Below are 8,656 nucleotides of genomic sequence, written 5' to 3'. Positions count from 1 at the left end.
TGGGGTGAAAATCAGAATATCAGGCCTCAAGTTAATTACAATCATCAACCTCAACCTCCATAGCAAGCAGAAGAGAGCTTGACTAACATGATGAAAAAGCTCTTGATAGACAATCAACAATTGCACATAGTTCAGAAATTAAGCGAGGCAGTTGGACAAAGCTTGGAATTGTGCATCAAGCTTTGATTATTTGAAATTAGACAAAGCAGCACATGAAATGAGCCTTATGTGAAAGAGTGAAAAGTTTCAGTTCGCAAGGCTTTGCCTAACACGAGAATGTGTGTCGCATTACATTGCGCGAGGCAGCCAGACTTCCGCGCGTTAGGCAAAGCCTTGCGAACTGCAACTTTTCAATCCCAATTTGAAACAAGGATTCTAGATAGACCTCATTGACAAACACTTGATAGGATTCATGCCATTTTCATATACAGCTACATGTTGAAAACGAAAATTACTGTAAACCCACCCCTATAAGAGTTAAATGTTTGACAATAACTGTTAAAGAGTTGGAAATGCAAGTGTTTTTGTATCTTATACCAAGTTCTTTGAATTGTTTCCTTTTCGTATGATAGCAACCTCTCCTTTCCTTCATTTCTTCTCTCTTTCCTCCTTCCCCTATAGCATTCTTCCTCTTTTCCTAACACTGCTCAACAACCAGTTCTTTCCCCCCTTCTTTTCTTTGTCATAACCCCAATATTCTCTTTTGTTTGGTACTATAATAATCCTGAATTGGTTGATTCATTGTTGATCCATATTGTAACTCAAGGTTTCTACTTTATGAAATAATATACACTATCTAATCTCTTTAGATGAAATAATCTAATTTGAGCCTCCTATTCTGTTAGTTTTCCTGAATTTTCAAGAATAGAGAACCGTTTCATGGACATAGCACTTTAATTTTGCTATTTTCATGTTTTATTTAACCGGAAAAGTCTTTAAAAAGACCAGCTACTCAAGATGAGGTATTTGAGCATACACATATGAAGAAGCTAAAGGATGGAACAAAGACAACTTGGATCGAGCCACGGGCCGAGACAACCTATGTAAGATTTCAAGTTACTTTTTAATACTTTTCATTAATTAAATTTATTCATATAATAGTTGTAACCTTTTTGCAGAATACTTTCAAACAATCCTTGGAGGAGTTCATTCAAAGCCAACCAACTGATGATTAAGGAAAGCCAATCCAACCATCCCAGGAGAATTATATGGATTTGTGGATTAAGGCGGTTGGTGGCGTACATAAGGGAAGAGTTTACGGCCTTGGATTAGAGTTTAGTTCTACTCGCCGATCTTTTGGATCTGGTGGCTCTTCTTCCTCAAGGTCCTCGATTAATCAGGATGAGTTTGAGCTATTGAATAGAATAATAGTAGAGATCACTGAGTTGTATGCATAGGAAAGGGCTGCGTGGGAGGAGGAGACAAAGCGAAGGGAGGAGGAGACAAACGAAGGGAGGAATAAGATAGGCGTAGGGAGGAATAGGAGAGGCGGATGAATGAAGAAATGAGGCGAAAGGATGCTGCATTTACACGTGTCACTGGTGACGTTGAAAGCCTCAAGGCCCAGCTAAACTACCTCTTAGCATCTGGTGAATTTCCTGTGCCACGTTCTCCATCACGCTCTAACAAGACTAAGGAGTAGTTTCTTTTATTAATATGATTTTGGGTAGGACTACGTTGTTGGATGTTATGTATCAATTGGATAAGATTGAATGTTGAATTTCTTATTTGAATGTTAAGTTGCATTATTGGTTTCTAGTATTTTCAGTTTTGGTTGGTTGTTAATTAACGAAATGGATCCGAAGATGCTGATCTATGTGTGTGAATGTTTAATTGTATTTAGGTTGTTGGTGGTTGTATTTTTTTATTTGGCAGGTGGTGCAGTATATTTACAGCATTGTGCACAAAAATAATTTCCAAATTTCCCACGGAATTGCCATTGATTCCGTGGGAAGGTTCGTCACTTTAGTTGCAGAACTTGCATATTTCCCACTGATATTGGTGGGAAAGTTCATACTTTTTTTCATAATTTGCATTTATCCCACTGATATCGGTGGGAAAGTGCATACTTTTATTTGCAGAATAAACACATTTCACACGGATATAGGTGGGAATGTTCATACTTTATTTTTCAGAACTTGCAAGTTTCCCACGGTTATCAGTGGGAAAGTTCATACTTTATTTCTAGCTCCTCGTGCATTTTTCCCATCACTTCCCTGGCTAATGTATTAAAATCAATAAAAATTATTAATAATAGTTCCCACTGATTGTTGGTAGGAAATTTTATTATTTTTCCTATTAAAGTTTCTCTGGGAAAATCGTGGAAAATTTCCCAGAGCTTCTCTGGTAAAAGATATTTCTCATAAGGCGTTACTCGATTTTCCCACCAGTTTCCCACTGATTTTGCCGTGGGAAATCCATGTGTTTCTAGTAGTGAACTAAAAGCTAAACTTAGATAAACAATCAATAGCTAAATTCTCGACATCGTCTTTATGCGATAAACATTAGTTGATCTCATTAACTAAATCACATAGATAAATGATGTATATAGAGATGGGATCATTTAAACGACTCATTGGATAATTCCTAATTGTCAGAATTACCATAAAGTTTCAATAGGATATTCCCTTGAAGAATGTGATGTAAGAGCTTCCTTTGACCTGATATCGTCATAGTAATTGACAAGTTATTTATTGTACTTTGATACTAGACACCTATGGCCCTAAGGCGATAGCTGAAAGGATACTGAGTACGATTAAATACTTATAAAATTAGTGATTGATCAAGATGGAATCTGTCAATTCTTCGTAATAAGTTTAAGCTCCATGTTGTCATGAATTATAACCGACGAAATTAAGACCTTGGCCAGGGAGATTGAATAAAAGAAGAAAAAAGTTTCTTAGGTCATTCAGTGGTCGATTATATTTGAGATGAACACATAGTTGGTCGCCTATTAGGATAACACATAGTTGGTCGCCTATTAGGATTTGAAAGTTAAACCATATCCTAGGGTGACCCAAAGCAATAAGGACAGAAGTAATTAATACATTACTCTTCTACAGGTTCTTGAGACTAAATTGTATACTTCATGCTATCCGTCGTTAAGGAGTGTTGCTAGGATGTGATCAATTTACTACCAGCTTATTACTGAACATATGGGGTCACACTAACGAGTGTTCTGATCTTTGCTAAAGGATTAATTATTTTATTATTTGATAATTAAATTAAAGAATTTGATTAGTCAAATAAACTTAGTTATAATCCAAATGAAATATTATTATATTATTTGTTAGCATAGAGGATATAATTAATATTGTGGACAAGTTGAGTGTTCTATTTTAAATAAGAAAATTAAATTACATCTCTTCGTTGATATATATATATATATATATATATATATATGTATGTATGTATGTAATTATAATTAATATTTGTGTATATGAATACAAATGTTTTTATTTTTTAATGTTGACTAAGTTGTAGAATTCAATTTAGATTTAATTTCATAGATGAGTTACATGTTTTTTTTTAAATGTTGACTAAGTTGTAGAATTTAATTTAGAAATAAATTACATAAATAAGTTACATATGTTTTTTAAAAAATATTTACCATAAGATATGTGATTTGTATTTCCCACTTGAAATTATGTAAGAAACTACTACAATTAAAGTTTTTAAGGTCCGTTCTTATAATTGTTGGATGAGAAATATATATGTGATTCAAATACCCAAGAGAGTTAATTATTTCTATCTTGAGAAATTATGAAATGAATGTACCCATAATAGAACTGCTTATCCTTTACGTATTTCGCAAGGAAAAGCTATGTAAAGTGAAGACATTTCGGATCCATTCATGAATCTTTCTTGGAGTATTTATTTAATTAATTACTTGGAAAATTGTAAACTAACCTGGCTTTATTACTCGTGCTTTGAGTCCTGTGCAACTTGAGTAGTACGGCGAGTTCATATCTTAGGAGTAATTAATTACACTTGCATTTATGAGAGAAAAGTTCAAATGACCTACTCCCTCCTGTCCACTTTAATTAAGTTTTTGTCTTTTTTTTTTGTGGCCCACAATATTTGATTTTTTCAGATATTAAAAAAGAATTAATTTCTTTTTTCTAAAATTGTCTTTGGAGTAAAAAACATAAGAGTATTTGTTATATTTTCAATAAACAAATTAAAGTTAATATGATCAATTTTATTATTAATTAATGCTAAAAGATGAATTTCTTAACAAAATCAATTAAAGTGGACCGGGCTTAATTCCTTAATAGGTGTGACTTCATCTGGCATGACATGTCATAGGTTCATACCCCCAACTTTTTTGGAAGTCTCAAGTCCTGGCCACCTGTTATCTTACTATAGGTTATCTTAAGAAATTTACAATGGATAAATTATCGCAAAAATAAGTGAGCCCAAATAAACATGAACTTGTGAAAGATGTATTTTAATAATTTTCACTCCGGTCCATATTATATGTGTTTTAAGACTGTTGTTCCCTCTTTGAAAAGTCTTTTAGCATAGCTTTAATTATAAGAAATTCTAAATTATCAAATTTTCTCTTTAAACATTTTAATAAATGACCACTCTACTAATTGAACCAGTAAGGATGAATTTTCAGAAAAAGGAATAATAAATGATTTCTTGTTTCTTATCATCAAATATTTCGAAACAAAATTAGCTTAAATTTGCATGTATCGTGGGGGTGGGGGTTGTGTGTGTGTGGGGGGGGGGGGGTAACTCTGGTCCCGAGGTCCCGGGGCTAGCTAGGGGCCTGGGGATACCCTTAACAACGTTAGAAGAAGTCAGTACTAGTATGCTGGTTGAGAATCTTGAGATCATTATCGGAATTTGAGAAGATAAATTACCAGGTAATGTGCTCAAGTACCAATTGATTCTCTTTGTCGGTTGACTCGTACAAACCCTACTACTTAAAAAGATACTATCAACTAATAATAATAATAATGATGATGAGGAGGAGGAGGCCAAACTCATAGACAGCCTCCTATACTTGTTGCGTATTTTTATTTTAACACCTAAACTCATTAAACACTCAAATCTTAACAAACTCGGACTAGCCGTCTAGGAGTTGAAATTATTTAGTATTATTATTGTCATGGTATGGTATCTGAGATGGATTGAAGAAAAATTTAAGTAATATCCTTGAAATGTAGTAATTAGTTAATAGAGAACATCACGCATAGTCGAATGAATTTGCACATAAATATTGTTAGTATAATGATGTCAAATTTTATAGGATACAAAATAGAAAGAGTATCAAGTAAATCGATGCGAGGGGAGTTTATTTTTACCCCATGGCATGTAAGAGTTGAAATAAAAAATAGGGAATAGAATTATATGCACCGCGGGAGTGTTTTGTTACATCAAGATAAATTAATGTAAAATATATTGTCTTGTATATATATTTTTATTGCTTAACAATAGTTACGTATTCTTACAGTCGGGAATAAACCCCCTACAAAAATAATATTCACAATAATAAAAGCGGATTAATAACGTAGCACCGAGATACAGTAATTAACAAAAATAAAAGAGTAACAACGATACCAAGATTTTTACGTGGAAAACCCTTTTGAATAAGGGAAAAAACCACGGCCCTGAGAAGAGCAACTGATATCACTATTGCAAGGAATTTTACACTTTCTAAGTTCGAGTAAAATACTCAAAAGACCACTTGTCACACCTCCTTTTTGCGCGCCCGCCCCCGAAGGGTTAATGCGCGAGGGGAGTTTTTTCCAATTTAAGTGACAATATTCGAAATGAGATTATTTATTTAATTCAGAGTCGCCACTTGGGAAAAGTTTGGCTTTTGGTGTCCCAAGTCACCGGTTTATCTTGAATCCCAAATCGAGGAAATTTTCGACTTTTCCGAATGAAGTCTGCGAACCAGAAATTCTAAGTAAGGAATTCTGTTGACCCGAGGGAAGGTGTTAGGCACCCTCGAATCCCGTGGTTCTAGCACGGTCGCTTAAATTGTTATAATGGCTAAATATCTGATTTAAATACATGTTGTGACTTATGTGCTTTTATTAAGTTTTAACCGCTTTTATTATTATCATTTATTTTTATAGAATTGCAACGTCGTGAAAATGTATCTCGAACCACGTCACAATCAATGCACCCGTAGTTGTTAACACATTTCGACTCCGTTGAGATTTGAATTTGGGTCACATAAATGCGCACCCGAATTTAAGAATGTAATTTGATTAAGTCGCGCCTAAAGAATCTAACGCGTTATTGTCTTCGGGGAGGGCAGTGGAATTCACTAAACAGCCCGTCCCAAATTCTAAGTATTTATTATGACCAATTATTGAGGGCCCCGCAATTTGCCTTTTGATTCGGCGAGGCTCGTCTCATTATTTTAGAAGGGTACCCTACAAGGACTACATTTTTACTACATTTATCTTTAAAGGGAAGGATGATGCCGAATTTTGCTGGTTTAGACAAATACGGACTGAATCCTTATTATGTTTGCCGAACCTAAACTTGTTTGATTACCTGATTGATTGTTCATGAGGTGAGGGTTACCGCATGCTTTGTCTTCAACAAGTGAATATGCTTATTAATTCGCTAAGTGAGATTGCAAACAAACTAACAACATATATTGAGTTATGTTTAACGACCTCCAAGTTCTATTCTTAACACTCTAACCTATTTGAAATTGATAAAAGAAATCGGCTGTTTTATTAGGAAAATTACTACTAATTGAACTCAAAAATGATTATTAGTTTTTCTCAACAATCATCACATCATTTCGAAATAAAGAATCTATACCGAAACCCAGTATCGAACCTGCATTGGAACGAATAAACTGACAGGAGAACTGGCATTCATAGCCAGACTCTTAATGTGACTGTATGGGAGTTTGTTTGGGATACATTTATCCCGGACCCAGTACCACAGTTTTGTCAATTCAGTGGTCTAGGCAAAATACATACAAGTGCTTACCATGACTCTATGTTATACAGTCATACTAAATCAAACAAGTGTTATACTGAACTGAATGTATACTAAATCAAAACATGTTGTCTATGTCATACTGTCATTACTGTTGAGCCATGCTATCTAACAGTTCATCTTAAATAGAATGTATGCTAGTTTATACAGAATATTTGCAGTTCGCAGTAAAAATACAAGCCCAACTAACATTCGAACTATCTTTTTACACCAACGCTATAACATAGACTGGTGCTCATTTCTTTATTTCTGCTTCAACTTCAAACTTTCAACAATACAAGGTTCAAAGGTTGTGTACCTGGGAATATTTGCAATTGAAGAAAAGGGCAATCAGTAGAGTAACAATGAACAAATGCAGCAGCAGTAACAGCACCAACAGTAGCAGCAGGGCAGTATAGCAACAGCAACAAGAAACAGTAGAGTAGCAACCACAACTCTCAAAATAATTGGAGTGAGATCAAACCCAACTAGACTAAACTTTCGAGTAGAACAACAATAAACAAGCAGACTCAGTTTTTGTGAGAACTCAGTATTGCACAGAATAGGTCCGGATTTAGTGAAGTCAGAAACAAAAGGAAAGGAAGCAATTTCTGGTTTTGTTTGTCTGAGTTATCAGACAAAGATTCTTTTCCAGTTTTCTTGATTCAAAAATTTGAACTTCAAGATATTCCCTCTTAGTATCTCTCCCTATCTCTGTGTGCTCTATCTGTGTGTCTTTAATCAGTGTGTATTCCAACTCTCTTTTTCAAAGAATTCCTCGCAGTCTATCTATTTTTCTCTTCCCTCCCTCTAATTCTGTCTATTTCCCTCTTCTAACCTCTAATTCTCTGGGTCTGTCCTCTCTTATTTTCAGGTTCTCCCCTTTTTATAAGCCTTCCCATTACCCCTTTTAACAGCCTGTTTTAGAGTATCACAGTACCCCTCCCATGTGCCTTCTTCTTTTTAGTTCCACTTTAGCTAATTAAGTATTAAGCCCATCAATATTCCCTGGCAGACTTATCTTTTCCTATTTTATTAACTAAAAGTAAGCATGGGCAGTAGAATATATCTGACAGCATATGCTGTCAAACCATTTTAAAATTGAAAGCCCTTTTATGCAGGAAAAACAAGCTGTGCACAAGGCACATGAGGTGCACCAATGCACATGCTGTGCCAAGTGCACATGCCCTCCATTTCAGAACTTTAAACAAAACAATCCTTTTTACATTACTGATCAATTCAAACAAGCTATAAGTAAACAAAAACTGGTTCTTAATTGACTCAACACATGCTTAGCAGAAGTAAGTTGATTTGTTATTGTTCGGACAGTTGAAACTAATTGACGACACATGTCGACTCGACTATATTAGCATTAACACATACAATCGTAGCCAAAAATCAGACATTTAACAGTATCACATAAGGGGTTCATTTTGCAATGTCAAACAGAAAGGCCCTAAGAACTAAATGAATGACCAGTTACGGATTCAATTGAACATACATTTATACACACGCATTATGAAGAAAGAAACTGACTGAATACAGAGGTCCGGCCAAGGTGGACAATAGCAGTTCAAAAACACAAAACAAAAAGTTTGGCCATGCGGACAGGCCTTTAACAACACACAAACATACGAACTGAAATAAAGAAAAGAAAATTAACTCACCTTAAAGCTTTTTAAGGAACAAATCAGAA

The sequence above is a fragment of the Nicotiana sylvestris genome, chromosome 2 (assembly GCF_000393655.2).
Source record: "Nicotiana sylvestris chromosome 2, ASM39365v2, whole genome shotgun sequence".
Classification (NCBI taxonomy): domain Eukaryota; kingdom Viridiplantae; phylum Streptophyta; class Magnoliopsida; order Solanales; family Solanaceae; genus Nicotiana; species Nicotiana sylvestris.
The sequence above is the reverse complement of the archived record's forward strand: the minus strand, read 5'-3'. Positions refer to the sequence as shown.